The sequence below is a fragment of the Gossypium hirsutum genome, chromosome A12 (assembly GCF_007990345.1).
Source record: "Gossypium hirsutum isolate 1008001.06 chromosome A12, Gossypium_hirsutum_v2.1, whole genome shotgun sequence".
Lineage (NCBI taxonomy): Eukaryota > Viridiplantae > Streptophyta > Magnoliopsida > Malvales > Malvaceae > Gossypium > Gossypium hirsutum.
This window is the reverse complement of record NC_053435.1, coordinates 13,416-31,618: the sequence shown is the minus strand read 5'-3', so window position 1 is coordinate 31,618 and position 18,203 is coordinate 13,416. Positions and strand designations below refer to the sequence as shown.

At 35.7% G+C, this 18,203-nt stretch overlaps 1 non-coding gene across 1 annotated transcript; it reads left to right on the top strand.

Annotated features, from left to right (window-relative positions):
* Positions 1-58: 58 nt before the first annotated feature.
* LOC107949973 (uncharacterized) lies at positions 59-13,290 on the top strand (the record flags this gene model as incomplete). The annotated part of the gene is made up of 21 exons (XR_005905923.1): positions 59-330; positions 823-1,068; positions 1,720-1,777; positions 4,652-4,690; positions 4,795-4,921; positions 5,084-5,123; positions 5,217-5,277; positions 5,400-5,589; positions 6,036-7,112; positions 7,255-7,336; positions 7,522-7,589; positions 7,903-7,953; positions 9,093-9,143; positions 10,202-10,281; positions 10,384-10,438; positions 10,686-10,783; positions 11,312-11,380; positions 11,534-11,722; positions 11,968-12,076; positions 12,579-12,830; positions 12,914-13,290. It is a non-coding gene; the product is annotated as an uncharacterized protein (transcript).
* Positions 13,291-18,203: the final 4,913 nt, after the last annotated feature.

The following is an 18,203-nucleotide window of genomic DNA, read 5'->3' as shown; positions in this document are numbered from 1 at the left end:
CTACCTAGGTACTTATTTTTTCTTCTTTTTGGTATCACTCTGAAGAAAGATAGCATGATGTGCCATAATTTTCAGCAACAGAGGTGGATTCCTTTACCTATTGGCTTCGACACCGGAGTTATGGACTTTGGTTCTAAGTCATAGGACTCAGATTCTTTATATTGCGGATATTAGCTTTGTGATTATGTACTTGGAAGTAGTTCCGGGTTGTTTGGTTCTTGAATCCGGGACCGGTAGTGGCTCATTAACAACATTGTTTGCAAGGGCCGTGGCGCCAACGGGACATGTGTATACCTTTGATTTCCATGAACAGAGGGCTGCCTCAGCTAGGTAAGCCTAAATGTTTATTGTTTGCAAAAGTGCATTGTGATGAAATATGACATAGTAATTGCTTAGGTTAAACTTGAATACTGGGTTATCTTGAGTTGATGTCTTCATAGATCTACATTTTGTTGCCGTGATACTTCATTGTCTCTAATTGTCTCGGTTTACAAATCTTTATTAGTTTCATTAGTGAGTGCATTGTATGAAATTTTGGTTTCAAAGATTGTTATGAAATATGATTTTAGAAACTGCTTGGGTTGAGCTTGAATTCTAGGTAGATTTAAGAAGTCTGTTCAGGTAGATGTATTGTTTGAAATACGAGATTCTGTTGCTGTCATGCTTCGTAGTCTCAAAATTATCTCGGTTTTATGGAACCTTGCGTAGGACTCATTTATGATGCATATTTTATCCCATTATATGGTTGTTTATTTTCCTTTGATTCTTCTGTGTTGGTTCGCGAAAGAAGGAATGTTTGACGATTTTTCACTCCTTCAACAGAGAGGACTTCAAGAGGGACTGGAATAAGCACTTTAGTCACAATGGGAGTCCGAGATATTCAGGGTGAGGGATTTCCCGATCAGTTTTCTGGGTTGGCTGACTCCGTATTTCTGGACCTACCCCAACCTTGGCTAGCCATTCCTTCAGGTTGAAACATGTTGAAACAAGATGGAACTCTGTGTTCCTTCTCACCGTGCATGGAACAAGTGCAACGTTTATGTGAAACTCTTAGATCTGACTTTACAGGTAACATATTAGAAACAAGTTATCCTATCTTGTTCAAGCAGTTTTTCTTTTAAAGCATTGCTTGTAATATGCAATCCGTGAATGGGAAATGGAAACTTGAAGGTCAATGATGGAATTCCACCGCATGCTCTCCACGCAAGAGGAGGCTGCCTTCAAGTGAAGCAAGTGTGGGGAGCTTGCTCCAACAGTCATGGCTTGGCCATCAGCTTAAACTCGAGGGCATAGCGGATATTTGACATTCGCAAGGAAGTTTTTCTTGATTCTTTGTTATGACACATTCCTGAGTATTCACTTTACAGATTTTCATCCTATTTTTGGCCTGGTTTAAAATTACTGTTGTGAGTTTAACATTGTCGAAGTTCAGGTCGGACCAGGCCTACAGGTATCATAGTGTCTTTTGATAATTAAATGATACATTAAACAGCTTCTGACGTCTCTCTAAATCCTTGATGAGAGATCCTTCTTTCTCCTGTAAATTGTGTCTCCTCTGTCTCCCTTTATTCTGATTTTTTCTTTCTTTTTCTTTTCTTTTTAGTATTGTTTTTTTATTTTCTCTTCCTCCCTTTCTTTACTACACAGATTCTATCTGGGTATCTTTCCATTTTTTTTCCTGATTTCTTTTGTATATTTTGTGTAAACACATGCCAAAAGAACACACTTGCTACAGCAGGCTATTGAAATCCCACTCTTCATCGGATTGTAATTTCAGGTATGATTTTCACTTCTACCAACTTTTTCTTTTCACGTCTTTTTTAGTTTCAGACCTATGCTTTATCTTCTTTTATTTCTGTGGGTGTTGTGGTTTTCATCTTTAGAACAAGTTTTCATCTCTGTTTTAGTTTTCAGATTTATGCTTCTTTTTTAGTTTTTTCAGTGTGTTTTTGTTATTCGTTTTGGTGTTCAGCCTTATGAAACACTACTTATATTTGTCTTTTTAATCTTGTGATGTCTTCATTTTTTTTTGTGATAGTTTATCGCTTGTTATGTGTTTTATTTTTTTCGATTGTTTGTTTCCCTCCTTATTTAAGGACATTTTCTTATAAATCTTTCAGTCCTATGAGATTTTATAGCGAAGATATGTTTCTAACAACTATGTAGGTATCCACCCTAAAACCATAACTGATTAGCAGAAGGTAAATGGAAACATTTTCTTGTTTCTTTCCCTTTTATTGTCTGCTGGTTTTCCCTTTTTCAACTAGTAAAAACATTATATTTGTTGAGGGAATAAGAAAACACTAATTAAATCATACTGAGTTTTTTTTTAAAAAAAAGCCCAAGTGGTAATATCAAAGAAAAAAAAAATTCTGGAATGAAATGGAAATGAAATGAAAGATCGGAGAGGGTATCGTATCGTAGGTATATGTTTAACGACATTTTCTTATAAATCTTTCAGTCCTATGAGATTTTATAGCGAAGATATGTTTCTAACAACTATGTAGGTATCCACCCTAAAACCATAACTGATTAGCAGAAGGTAAATGGAAACATTTTCTTGTTTCTTTCCCTTTTATTGTCTCCTGGTTTTCCCTTTTTCAACTAGTAAAAACATTATATTTGTTGAGGGAATAAGAAAACACTAATTAAATCATACTGAGTTTTTTTTTAAAAAAAGCCCAAGTGGTAATATCAAAGAAAAAAAAATTCTGGAATGAAATGGAAATGAAATGAAAGATCGGAGAGGGTATCGTATCGTCAAAGAGAAGCTCGGGGCATTAGGAAAATTACTGGGACTGAAAGACTATTGAGGAATTAAAAAATCTATTTTTTTTTCTTGTTCTAGTTAATTTTCGTTCTTTTTCTGCGTCAGGGATATCCCTGTTTTAACCTGATTCGGAATAAGCTATTTTTTGAATATTCACATCGTATCCTGGTTTTCCCTTTTTCAACTAGTAAAAACATTATATTTGTTGAGGGAATAAGAAAAAAACTAATTGAATCATACTGAGTTTTTTTAAGAAAAAAAAAGGCCTAAGTGGTAATTTCAAAGAAAAAAAAATTCTGGAATGAAAAGGAAATGAAATGAAGATCGGAGACGGTATCGTATTGTCAAAGAGAAGCTCGGGGCATTAGGAAAATTACTGGGACTGAATAACTATTACGGAAAATAATTAAAAAAATCTATTTTTTTTCTTGTTCCAGTTAATTTTCGTTCTTATTTCCAGCCAGGGATATCCCGCTGATATACTGATGCGGAATAAGCTATTCCTAGAATATTCACCTCATATCCTGTCCCGGTTCTGCATTTTTATTGTCCGGTTTAGTTGTTTTGGTGGCCGGTTCAGATTTTTTTCGTGTCTGAACCGGATTACCTGTCGTTCTTATTCCGTCTAGGGATATCCTATTCTATGGATATCCCGGCTTTGTGATATCCCGCCTAAGGATATCCCGGCTTAGGTTTATCTCATTCCCAGAATATCCCGATTTGGATTTAGGGGTGTGAGGCTTGGGGCTTGGGTTTACGGTTGGGCTGGTGTTTTTGGGCTTTAGTTTTAGTGGTTGGGGCTGTGGACGCTTAAGTTTTGGTTTACTGGGTTTGGGTTTTATTGAGTTTTATGTACATACTGGTTATTTAGTTATTTTAATATCCGAAATTTTTTCAAAACATAAAACAAAATTCAAACCGTTTTCAAAATAGATAATATAAAAACTCTTTCTTAATTCATCTCTCTCACGTTCGGTTCTCCCTTAATTCCCTTCCCTTTTCTCCAGTTTTCTACTATTTTTCTTTTTTTCTCTTTTCCTCCTTTATTGTCCTTTCTAACAAACCGCTGCCGCTGCCTCCACACACTTTCCGGCGTCTTACCTCCGATGAGGCCAGCTTCCTTCCCATCATTCGAAATTTAAATCCTCAAATATATCTATCCAATCCATTGCTCCCCATTTCTTCGGCGGTTCTCTCTCACTCTCGGTCTCTTTTCGAAGTTTTCCTGTCATTCTTTTTTAGCTTTGGGTATCCACAGGCCAAAAAAACACATGCTATTGTAGGAAGAGAGTTTTCGTGAGAGAGAAACCCTATGTTTTCTCTGGCGTTTCTGGTTTTTGTGATTTTTGAAATTCTCTGCTTCAACGGAGACTCATTTCAGGTATTAATCTCTTTTTTAGTTTCAGCTCCATTCTTTTATACTTGTATTTCAGTTGGTTTTTCTTAGGGTTTTTGATTTTCAGCTTTAGAAATCACTGTCTCGTTCCGTCTTTCAGATCTATAGATGTCGGTCTTGTTCTTCATTTTTGTTTGTTTATCGTCTACTATATGTTCTTTATTTTTGGATTGTTTGTTTCCCTCTGGTTAATATTATAGCTTTTGTGTTATTTTCTATTTCTTTTAAATCTTTGCTTAAACACTAATTAAAACATACCGAGTTTTTAAATATTTTCAGAACAACGTTTTAGTAAGTACTGTGTTGTTGGGCTTAGCTTTGCATCGGAACAGATTTTTCTAGTGTCTTGTTCTAGTTAATTTTCATTCGTATTCTGCCTCACGGATATCCCCATCATATCCTGTTTCGGAATAAGCTATTCCTAGAATATTCCCATCATTTCCTGTCCCGGTTCAGAATTTTTAGTGTCATTATCTGTTTTGCAGGTGCAAAAATCATGAAGCTTCCAATTATTTATGGGAATTGTAAGTCACCCCCTTTTCTTCATATGTTCTAGCTTGGGGATTTTGATTCTTTTATGAAAAGGCCTTGAATTTTACCTTCTGCGATTGAAATGTGTGAACTTTAGGTATTATGGGGGATGGGCAGCACCTAATATATACTTCTTGGGGTATGCTGTGGTTGTGAAGGTTGGCAATATCCGTATCGGTGGACTTTCCGGAATTTACAATGCGCGTAATTATTGTTTAGGTTCGGTATGAAGTTCTTTTACTTGTCTATTCTATGTTTATTCTGGAGTTCTTTTAATGGTGATTGTTTATTTACTGCAAGCGAGTGCCAGATATGTATGTTGATTCTTATTTAGGGTGGAGAGTCGAAGCTTTGAAACTGAAATGAATTAGCGTTTCCTTGAGCAGGACACCATGAAAGGCCACCTTATAATGACAATACTATCAGGTCTGTGTATCATGTCCGGGAATACGATGTTCACAAGCTTATGCACCTAGAGGAACTGATGGATATTTTCCTTTCACACGATTGGCCTCTCAGCATCACTGATTATGGGAACTGGCTACAACTTGTTCGCTACAAAAAACATTTCAAAGACGAGGTAATTATATTCAATTGGTGGAAATGCATATATGTGACAGAATGAAAATCTTCATATCAAGCGTATTCAGTTTTCTTGTTGACCATTCCTGGTTGCTTGTTGGTTGAAACATATTTTCCTAGATCCAGCAAGGAACTCTTGGAAGCAAACCTGCTGCTCAGCTGCTCGAAAAACTCAAACCATCGTATTAGTTTTCAGCTCACTTGCAGTAAATCTAGCCTCCAGCTAGTTTTCATGAGAGGGAGGAACTCTCTGCCTTTTCGGGTTTTCTGTGATATTGAAATCTCCTTCTACATCGGATAGTGATTTCAGGTATGATTTTCACTTCAACTATGTTTTCTTTTTCACATATTTTTTAGTTTCAGATAAGCTTATTTTCTTTTATTTCTGTGGGTATTGTGGTTTTCATCTTTAGAAGGTGTTGTATTTGGCCCATTCACTTTTCTAGAAATGGTTTTTTTTTTTTTTTGTGATCATTCTTTGCTTGTTTCTTGCTTATGATCTCACCTTGGAGCCTTAACATCCATTGATCTTGCAATTATCAACTTAAACAAGATTCATATGCTAATGAATTATAGGAATCCATCATCCCAGGTAGGTTTTTATAAATATTGTTAAGAGGAATCTCAACTTAAAATTGATCTAGAAATTTGGCTCTCATTTACAATTAATGGGGCTATAATGTCTAGCAGCTGGCGGCATGTAAATTATAAACATGAAGAATTCCTCCTCCTGAGATGTTTTTATGTGTATTGCAGGTACATTTTTTACCTTATGTTGTCTCAAAAGGTTCTGGGAGACATTCTAAGAGGAGAAAACACTGGCCTGAACAAGCTTTCATTATGACATTCAATCATTCCGGCCATCCCTGTTTTCTGATCCAAGTCATTCCACAAGTTCACAATGTTCCATGGCAAAGTAAATGTGGTACAAGTACATTAATTTCTAGTTGACATTTTAAATAAATTCTAAAGCTCTTATAATACTAAATTTTTAACAAATTAGCTTTATCATATCTCGTATTCTCAAAACCAAATGCATTGATCATGTCATCATCTCCAAGACGATTCTCTGATCAAACATGGTGAATACTGGGCTCAACATGATGAACTACAAGGTGCTTGTTTCAATGCCTCGGAAGTGACCACAGGAAAAACTAATGATAACACGAATGATGGCATGGTTGAGATTTCCGATATTGAAAGGTTGGATAAGATGTTGGAATTTTTATCTAAGAACATCTGGGAACATGTTGAATCTGATGAATTTATGGAACATGTGCGTCAAGGTTTGGATTCTCAGCCCTCTTCACTTGGTGGAAATCAGGCCACGTTAATTCAGCTCCCATCTCATATTCTACCATTAAACCGTGATCCCTTGATCTCACCAACTGGGAGAGTCGGTGATCATGTTGATAATGATCACTATGGAGTTCGACCATTAAACCCTGATCCCTTGATCGCATCAGCTAGGAGAGTTGGTGATCATGTTGATAGCGATCACCATGGACTTTGTGTACCAGAAAATATGGAGGATTCTCAGAATGTGTCATGTTTTCACCAGCTTATAATCCCTTATGAACATTTTGCTGACAGGGTTGACCAACTATCCAAATCCCAAGATAGCTCAAAAGGGGAGAGGCAAGTTTCACATTGCTTTCTTAGCTGTGGGATTTATTGAATTCAGGAATAAACATTCCCAGGTGAGACTGTAGCCTGGAAACACTGCAACTGTAGAAGATCCAGATGTTTGAAACTGTAAGTTCACATGCGAGACAGGCATTTCACTTGAGTAATATGTTACTCGGACTTGGTTTAAGCATATACCCGAGATCGGTATGTTTCATTTTCTTTTAAGTTTTCTTCATGTATTTAGAAGATGTTTGGAACATCATACTCCAAATGCTCAGAGGGTGCTCAAAAAAAGTGAAGATGATTGGAACATCTGTTGAGTTTTGTTGTTTGTTGTGATTGGCAGTTATTGTGAGTGCTTTGCAGCAGGGATTTACTGCAATGATTGTTGTGCATGTGATAACTGTTTGAACAAGCCAGATTATGAGGTATTGTTCTCGATATTCGACATCAAATTGAATTGCGTAACCCTCTCGCATTTGCTCCACCTATTGTTAACCCACCTAATGATTCCCCTAATTTTACTGTAATTATAACTTCTATGATCTTACACTTTTTTCCCTTTAAATTTGTGTAATTTGATAAGTGTTTGACATGATGAACACTCCATCAGCCAGGCACAAAAGCGGATACAAATGCAGGAGGTCAAAATGGCTAAATTAGTATTGCGAGTGCTATTGGGTATGTTTTAACCTTTTAGCTCCATGTTACTTATGTTGCTCCCAATTTCCTTTTTTATTTTTAAGAACTTGTATTCAAGATCCATGTGTAATATACACTTGGACATAGATATGTTATATGAGCCTCCAATCTTTAACTTATTAAACAAATCAGTGTTAGACATAAACTGACAACACTCAAGTTTGTGTTTAATAGATGGTGTTCATCTTATTTCCTTTTCGGATGAAAATTCAACTTGTTAAGATGATATAGTATATGAACTTAATTATCTCTAATCAATCCGACTGCACAAACATTCTTCATTTATTTTTAGGTTAAGGATGCCACTATGAGGATTGTGACAATTCTTTTGGCAAGAAGTCAGGTAATTTCTAAACTTGAAAATGATTTAACATATCTATAAAGCCGTCTACATTTGCACAAGCAGCCAAACTTAAGAGGGGGCTCCTGCCAAGGAGAAGGAACTAATAAATTGAGCCCACTTTCCTTTTTAAGCCATTGGTGAATGACTTAGGTTTTTATTGCATGAATTTGATTCTTTGAACAATTTTCTTGTAGTGTTTTGGGTTTAATTCAAAAGTTCCCGAATCATTAATGGTTGATGTGGAAATTTGATTAGGACAATGTGAAAAAGTTATGCTGTAATTTTCTGAACTGTCAAGATATGGTTATGTTAGGGGAAGCCTACTCTCTGTTTACTGGTAAGTTTGATCTTGAGTGTTAAATGAGGTTGATATCCTTTAATCTACTGTTTTTTATATATTTAAGGTCAGGGAATAGCTGTTTCCGATTACTTGAACACTTGGCTGTTTTCATTTAATCTTCAGTTAATATATATTTAAGGCCACTTTCCTTATACAATTGCTGTTTGATTTTCTTTTTTCGAGGAAAAATGCAGTTTGTATGGCATTGTTGTGTGTTCTCTAATAGAATCGAAAGTAAGAGACACTGGGCTCAATTAACATCAATTTTAACTAGAAGAACATGGTCATATTTAGAGTGAAAAGTCTTGCATTTTATCTAGTGCTAAGGTGGTGCATATTAGTCCGTCCATGGATCAATGCATATTTGATTTTCTTTTCACACTGCTAGGTGCTTTCACTCATCTGTAAGGATTGGGGTAGATTTTCTTTAAAATAGTTGAGTGGAGCTCATCGATGAACTTAGTTGGAATTGTTTGTGTGCTGGTACTTACATGATTTGGAAATGGATTTTGATTGAAATATTCAGGTAATATCTAAATGCATGGCATGGCTAGAATTCGGGATGCAATTTAACTGAAAAGGTTGTTGTATATTACAAAGTAGTTTCGAGTGGTTATTGTGTTGCATTAGAAGATGTTAACTAGGTGTTGTTTTCTTTCTTAGAATACAGTATATTTGCCTTTTTTGATCTTACAATGAGAGTTTTCTTTTTAAGTGTCATATTTGAATTGTACTATTTGTTTATTTTAAAAAAAATCCAAATTATTCATCTTTTGCTTTGGTATTGTTAATTATGTAGAAAACGAAGGTTTCTCTTTTGAGGACGTCGGCCATTCATATCAAATCCAAGGTATCTCTCTACAATCTACTGGTTTTCTTTGTTACGCTACATTTTGAAGCCAGCAGATAGTTGGGTTTCTATTTGCTAATGTTGGATAGTAATTCTCCTTAAAAACTACCCATCTTCATCTGTTTTATGCAATTTAAAGTAAGTCTGGTAGCCTTCATAATGTTGATAGTTGATTGGACAGAGAGATTATAACTTGATCACCAATCTATCGTAAGATTTTTGTATTTAGTTGCAGGCAATTGTTCATTACCTCTCATTTTTCCACTGGTTTGGTTTCCTTCATTGCGCTAGTTTGGTTTCTTTTCCACTGATTTGATTTGTTTTTCTCTAGCAAGCCTTATTAAGATTGTGTATAATTCTTTTGCCTTCATTGTTTTGTCTCTTTTCTTTTGCCTTGAATGTTTAAATGAGAAGCGGAAGCAGGAGCTATCATCTCTCTAAATCTCTAATGAAACTGCATTATCTAACTTGAGCCTTGCAAAAAAGGGCCATCAGAAATGGGGAATTTTAGGTCTTACAAGGAAACTAGAGGGCAGGGTGTACGGTGGACAAGGTTTAAAATGAGTGGCAATTTTGGTAATAGTGGAATGAATGAGGTGAGTGTATAAGAAGACAGATAAAGATTAACAGTGTGTGGTGTGGGTTATAGAGTTGAGATGGCTTAAACTTCCTTCCTTGGCTTCTAAAAATCGAAAGCTTGTAAGTGGGAAATATTCCCACTTAAATATGTTACAGGATATTTTTTATTTATTACAGGATATTTAAAAGATTTTATCTCCTAACTATTTTTAAACATGTTACTCTTATATTGTTTTACAGTGTAATAATAGGGATATAATCCACAATTGAAGGAAATATATCAATAAAGATAATATTTTCTAATTTTTATGTACAACATTGATTTCCCTAAAAGTTTAATTATTAATCATTTAGTGTTTCGTTTTCCAGTTTTCATTTATTTCCCTATGTTATGGCTAAAAAGAAGATCCAAACTCAGCTCAGTTGTTCATTATGTCTGAGTAACGATAATTGAAATAGCTGACATCAATAATTTTCAGAACTAGAACAAGATCTTTCTGTTTCCGTCATTTTGCTATCATATTTGGCTGGAATCACAAGCATGTGAGAATGAATGAAGGTATTTTTTTATAAAATAGTAATTTAATTCAGAACTTAGAATTGTTTTTTATGGGTTTTATAAAAAGTTGAAATTTTCCTGTAAATTTTGGTTTGTATGCAGCAATGAATACTTCAGAGATTGGAGTTCAAAAGCCTGATTCTGCTAGTGCAAAACTGTAAGTGTCATTTTATCAACTATTTTTTGTTTGTTTGTTAATTTATAAAAAAAAAAAAGATTTAAAGAAGGGATTAATTGTTACCCAAAAAGAAGAAGTGATTAATTAATTAAGGTGTAACTGTGAGAAGGAACTAACAAATTGAGTCCACTTTCCTTTTTAAGCCATTGGTTAATGACTTCGGTATTTATCGTATTAGTTTGCATGAATTTAATTCCTACCTTCTCCGTTTCTTTTAACATATCAGGAAGTGGAATTGGCAGTGAAAAAAGAAGTAGGAAGTTGCAATGATGGCTTTAGGCTTACTGTTTTCCTCAAATCTGACGTCTACATCTACCCCCAGTTGTTAAGTATCTCTTCAATCTACATCTAACCCCATTTATTTGCTGTTTCTCTCTCTCTCTCTCGATCTCCCTCTTTTGTTTTCTTTTTCTTCCTCTTTTCTTCTGCTTTTATAACAAATCTTCAAATATTAATGAATTTGGCTTACTGTTTTCCTCTTTTTCTGTTTTCCTCTTTTTTATATATTAATAAATTCGGGTCTTCCTGGCATTCTAGGTGATAGTTTATTCTTAATGGAACTTTGGATATGTGGTAAATATTTTTGTTTTGGGGAGTAAATTTTGGTACAAAAATTGCATTTTAGTCCAACATCATCTGTGTATTCAATTGAATGTGTTTTCCGTCTTTTAAGGATATTGCTTATTGATTCCTCAATGAAGATAACTTTCAATCGCTGCATTAGAGATGGAGATTTGATTATTGCACATGAGAGGCATGATACTATGAAAGCTGTTAAAGTGTGCGAGAATTCGATTCTTCAAAATCGTTTACATGAGATTTAGTATAAATAATTGTTTTAATTTGATTTAGGGCAGTGCTGATGAATTGAATAGAGGATATTTTGATGATATATCTGAGCTAAAACAAAACGGTGGTAAGGTATTAACTGATTTGTCCTTTTTATATACATATAGGCTATATCATTTGCAAATCTGTTCAAATTAGTTGAATTGCGACTGATTTCTGAGTAAAATTAATGTTACTTTCTGTAAACATTTTAATTGTTAGCGGTTTTTTTTTTTTTCCTGGCAGATTGCACTGGCAAATAAGATTCTAATTCGCGGAATTGCAGCAAGGAAGTTTCCTGCCGTGGATGTTATATATTCTGATGGTAGAAAATCAAAGCTGCCGACTGTTTTTGATGCAAGTGGCGTTGATGCTAGCAAGTTGGCTGTCCCTGAAGCATCTTTAGTCTGTCTATCATTTAGAGCAAACTCTCAGGTATGTTTCCTTTTTCTATGTTTGTTTTGGATTAAATTTATGTATTTCTTAATGATGTTATAAATCTTCCATTTTTATCATGACAAGAGAATGTTGAATAGATAGTGCATTGCTTTAAAATTGTGATAAAGAGGCATATCAGCGACTCCATGGCAATGGAGGGGTTAGCACTAAATTGCAATCATGAAAACAACAAAAACATGAGAAACAAAAGATGTTTATAGTTCCGGGTTGTTTGGTTCTAGAATCCGGGACCGGTAGTGGCTCATTAACAACATTGTTTGCAAGGGCCGTGGCGCCAACGGGACATGTGTATACCTTTGATTTCCATGAACAGAGGGCTGCCTCAGCTAGGTAAGCCTAAATGTTTATTGTTTGCAAAAGTGCATTGTGATGAAATATGACATAGTAATTGCTTAGGTTAAACTTGAATACTGGGTTATCTTGAGTTGATGTCTTCATAGATCTACATTTTGTTGCCGTGATACTTCATTGTCTCTAATTGTCTCGGTTTACAAATCTTTATTAGTTTCATTAGTGAGTGCATTGTTATGAAATTTTGGTTTCAAAGATTGTTATGAAATATGATTTTAGAAACTGCTTAGGTTGAGCTTGAATTCTAGGTAGATTTAAGAAGTCTGTTCAGGTAGATGTATTGTTTGAAATACGAGATTCTGTTGCTGTCATGCTTCGTAGTCTCGAAATTATCTCGGTTTTGTGGAACCTTGCGTAGGACTCATTTATGATGCATATTTTATCCCATTATATGGTTTTTGTTTGTCTAACTGATAATAGAAAGATCCAAGGATGGTTGTTTATTTTTCTTTGATTCTTCTGTGTTGGTTCGCAAAAGAAGGCATGTTTTATGACTTCGAGAGGACTGGAATAAGCACTTAAGTCACTATGGGAGTCCAGGATATTCAGGGTGAGGGATTTCCCGATCAGTTTTCTGGGTTGGCTGACTCCTTATTTCTGGACCTACCGCAACCTTGGCTAGCCATTCCTTCAGGTTGAAACATGTTGAAACAAGATGGAACTCTGTGTTGCTTCTCACTCTGCATGGAGCAAGTGCAACGTTCATGTGAAACTCTGAGATCTGACTTTATAGGTAACATATTAGAAACAAGTTATCCTATCTTGTTCAAGCAGTTTTTCTTTTAAAGCATCATGAGCTTTGCTTGTAATATGCAGAGATATATGGACCTTTGAAATACTGCTCCGCATGTATGAAATCTGTGAATGGAAAATGGATAATGATGGGAATTCCATTGCATGCTCACCACGCAAGAGGAGGCCGCCTTCAAGTGAAGCAAGTGTGGGGGACAATGCAAGTTCTCCGACAATCATGGCTTGGCCATCTGCTGAAACTTGAGGACATACTGGATATTTGACATTCGCAAGGAAGTGTACCTTGAAAAAAGTATAACTTTGCAATCAATGCAAACACTTAGTTTTCATCCTACTATTATGATTGATTCTTAGCTATGACACATTCCCGAGTATTCTGTATTATTACATCTTCAGTTGATTTAGCAAATAAAGTGTGAATGACTAATGATTCTGTATTATTACATCTTCTGTTGAACTTTTAAATCAACTAAACCTGTCAATCTTATATGAGATTATCTGTATTTGTTATTTATAAAATATGCGACTCACCATTTTGGTGGTTCTTAGTATTTCTATGGGCCAAACCAATGGGTCATGGAGTTTGCTACTAAATTGAGCAGTGAGAGCTTATTGATTATAATAAGTTAGAAGATAAACTGTCACTGTTGATTCTTGTAATTGTATATCTCTGTTTGGTATTAAACCAGCTAAAAACATTGTAATTTGTATAAATGTTCTTATTATACGGAATCTGCTACTCTGGTTGGTGGTTCTTTGATTTTCTTCAACCTGATCAATGGGCTGAGGAGTTTGCTACTGTGTGAGAGCAACTAGGGTCTTTTGATTTGTTTATTCAGGATACAAAGTGCGACTAATGATTCTGCGTGTTATGTATTATTTTGAGACTCTTAAACCGTGCGAAGCTCTTATTCTTATTTGAAATATTCTAATTTTCTTCATTTTGTTAAATGTTCTTGACTTGATGGTTAATAGGTTTTCTGTGGACCTGATCATCGGGCCAATGAATTTGGTGCTGAAAGATTGCAACAAGAGTCTGTCGATGATCAATGGGTCAATGAATTCTCAAAGTTGCATGTTGATGACTGGGCAGAAGAATTTGGTCGTCAAGTTGGTGGGGGGCTTTGGGATAAGCTTGTCTGATAACTGGGCAAATTCATATGATGAGTAAGTCCGGTAGCCTTGAAGAAGTTGTAAAAAAAGCACTCTTTTGAGTAAATTAAGGTGAATATGTAAATTTGTGCTTCTTGAATCAAGGGGGCTTTTTCGCTTCTATACAAAAAAGTGTGCCTAGGACTTGGCTTGTGCTTAATCAATTGAAAGGATGGCATAAAGAAATGCTAAACATGTGATAACCCAACATGTCAATCTTCTATGTGCCAAACTCTTATGGGTTGCATCATCTTTTCCTCTATTTCTCTTCTTTCTTATCTTTCGATGGTATAGTGATCCATTGGTGTGTTATACAGCTCTCTTATAGGGTTGAATTATTTACTTGCTCCATCTTTGTAAGCTTAGGCTGCTAAAAAGATTCTCCAAATAACATGTTGCACCTAGTTGGACCTTAGAAAACAAACTAGCTCTTCTTTTAAGCTCCATGTAATTAGTTATTTGATTTGTCGAAGCTATTGGTTAATTTAGATGATTTGATTATGCACTTCCTCAATTTACATATACCCTTGATCATCTCTTTCAAAATGCCTTTTTTAATGCATTCAGATCTTTCATATGCAGTTTGATTTGTTTAGCCTCTGTTACTGAGATTGTCCATTTTAAATTATTTGATGATAAACTTCCCTTTGCCTGTGGTGGCCATATTTTCAGCACTATTGAATTTAGTCTTTTGGTCTATGTCTAGATCTTTAGGCACTAGATTTGAAGCCAAACTATGTACGTGCTTGGGCAAACATGGGTATCAGTTACGCCAACCAGGTTTGTTATATCCTGCACTGTTCTCTCATTGTCTTGACATTCATGAAAAGGGAACTGCATTTCTTTCTTTATGTCTTCATTTCCTTTTGCATATTTCTGAGATGGTCAATCCTTCTAAATGAAAATTTATGGGTATGTGATCAGGAATTAAATCACCTTGTTTTCAATATATAGGTCTCAACATATTTTGGAAAAAATAATTCGTTGAACATGAAGAGGGTGGGCGAGTGACAAAATTTCTTGCACTCGATAAATGCCTTCTAGGGCGCAAGTTCTTGCAGGTATCTGTCATATGTTCTGACCATTTCATTTAGGTTCTTTCTTTTGGTCTTTGTTGGAAGCTAATAAATGAATTCTGGCTTTCTCTGATCTTTTAGGTTGATATTGATCTGATCTAGGACCTTATGAGGTTCAGTACTGTTAAGAACAGGCTTTTTCTATTCCGTTTTATTCATAAGAAATTACATAAATATTTATACACATAGTAAGCCTAACTTAGGAAACTCTATACTAGGAAACAGACTAACTCTAGGGATGCTGTCTAAAAAAGACAGCCTTAAAGTTAGGGATAGTAATCAGTAAAATATTTACAGAATCCTATCTGATACACTTAAATATTCCTTAATTAGTAAACTGTAATCTGACACTCCTTCAAGCTGGGAAGTGGATATCATCCATTCTCAGCTTGCTTACTAGTTTTTGAAACAACTTTCCAGACAACCCTTTGGTAAGTATGTCTGCTAGTTGATCATCAATGGACACAAATGGAGTGCAAATTAAGCCACTGTCCAGTTTTTCCTTTATAAAATGTCTGTCAACCTCAACGTGCTTCGTACGATCATGTTGAACTGGATTATGTGCAATATTGATAGCAGACTTATTATCACAATACAACTTCATTGGACCTTCCCACTTGATCTTCAAATCTTCCAAAATAATTTTTAGCCATAATAGCTCACAAATTCCACGAGCCATCGCCCTAAATTCAGCTTCTGCACTAGATCTAGCCACAACATTCTGTTTTTTACTCCTTTAAGTCACAAGATTGCCTCCTAGGAAAGTGCAATAGCCCGAGGTTGATCTTCTATCAACCATAGACCCTGCATAATCTGCATCAGTATAGGCTTCAAGGGTTAAGTTCTCCCCCTTTTTAAATAGGATTCCTTTACCTGGCGTGCCCTTTAAGTACTGTAGAATTTGATACACAGCTCTAAGATGTGATTCTTTGGGGTTGTGCATAAACTGACTTACAACACCGACTGCATAGGCAATATCCGGTCTGGTATGGGACAAGTAAATGAGCTTCCCCACAAGTCTTTGATATGAACTTTTATCAACTGCTGCATCTTCTAGTGCATCTCCAAGTCTGTGATTCACCTCTATGGGTGTGTCTGCTGGTTTACATCCCAACTTGCCTGTCTCTGTCAACAAATCAACTATGTATTTTTGCTGAGATATGAAGATTCCTTCTCGAGAGTGTGCCACTTCAATACCAAGGAAATATTTTAACTTTCCGAGTTCTTTGACTTCAAATTCTTTTACTAGGCATTTCTTTAAATTCTCCATTCCTTCCAGGTCATCACCAGTCACTATAATATCATCTATATAGACTAATAAAACAGTCAGTCCCCCTGAAGATGAGTGTTTTACAAATAGAGTGTGATCTCCTTGACTCTGTTTATATCTCAACTTGAGCATTACTTTGGTAAATATTCCAAACCAAGCCCTCGGGGACAGTTTTAGTCCGTACAAAGCCTTTTTTAGTCTGCAAACTACCTGTCCTATATTTGGACCGAATCTTGGTGGAACATCCATATAAACTTCCTCCTCAAGATCACCATGTAAAAAGGCGTTTTTTTATGTCAAATTGCTGTAATTTCCAGCCTCGGTTGGCAGCTAGTGACAACAACACTCTCACAATGTTCATCTTTGCAACAGGGGCAAATGTCTCAAGGTAGTCTACTCCATACATTTGAGTGTACCCTTTAGCAACCAATCTTGCTTTGTACCTCTCCAAAGAACCATCTGATTTATACTTCACTGTGTACACCCAGCGACATCCCACTGGTTTCTTTCCTCTCGGTAATTTCACCAAGTCCCATGTCTTATTTTTTTCAAGAGCTTCCATTTCAACCTTCATGGCATTTTTCCAATTCTCATCTTCTAATGCCTCGGATACTGTTTTGGGAATGGAGATAGAATTTAGGCCAGTAAGAAAGGCTTTGTGGTTATGGGACAAATTTTTGTAAGACAAAAATAAGTACAAAGGATGTTTTATACAGGCTCTAATCCCTTTTCTAATAGCAATGGGAAATTTATCTAAATTTTCAGTAGTTTCAGTAGTAGGTTCAGCAATTACCTCAGGTTGTATAAGAGGAGAAGATGATTGAACTTGCATCGGTGCCTTCTTCCTTGAGTAAACCAGTAAAGGACGAGTAGTGTCCTGAATCCATCTTTGTGATTTGGGTGTATTAGGCTCTGTTTCAGGTTGTTGGACAGGAGCTGGAATGTGAGTGTTTGGTTGCTGGACGGGAGCTGGAATGTGAGTGTTTGGTTGCTGGACAGTAGCTGGAATGTCAAGAAGAAAGAATTCTCTGTCCTTATCTTCTGTGAATAAGATTTCTCCCTGAAGATAAGGACGAGTAAAGAAATTCTCTTGTTTTGCAAAAGTAACATCCGCTGATACATAAAATTTTTTTGTGGCTGGATGATAGCATTTGTACCCTTTTTGAGTGGAAGAATAACCGAGAAAGACACTTGACAGCTCGTGGATCAAATTTTCCTCTATTTTGAGAATGTACATGTACAAAGGCAATACAACCAAATATTTTAGAAGGCTACTTGAAGTACTAAAATCAGGAAAGAATTTTGCTAGAACTTGCATAGGACTTTGAGATTCAAGGACTTTTGTAGGCAATCTATTTATCATATGAGTAGCAGTTAAAACAGCCTCCCCCCAGTATTGTTTAGGGACATTTTTTTGGAACAAGAGGGCTCTTGTAATAGCTAAAATGTGACCATTTTTTCTTTCGGCAACACCATTTTGTTGGGGTGTGCTAACACAAGATGACTCATGTATAATGCCTCTTTCTTGGAAATATGGCGAGAGAAACTGATTGAAATAGTCCTTGGCATTGTCTGACCTAAACCTTTTTATTTCAGCTCCAAATTGTGTTTTGATCATGTTGTAAAAGGTTGGAAAGACAGACCTTACATCAGATTTCTGTTTTAAAAGAAATATCCAAGACACACGGGTACAATCATCAATAAAGGATACAAACCACCGAGCCCCAGAAATATTTGAAATAGTGGATGGTCCCCAAACATCACTATGAATAAGAGTAAAAGGAGCGGATGTTCTTTTATTGCTTATCGGAAAAGAGGTACGTTTATGTTTTGCAAGTTCACAGACATCACAATG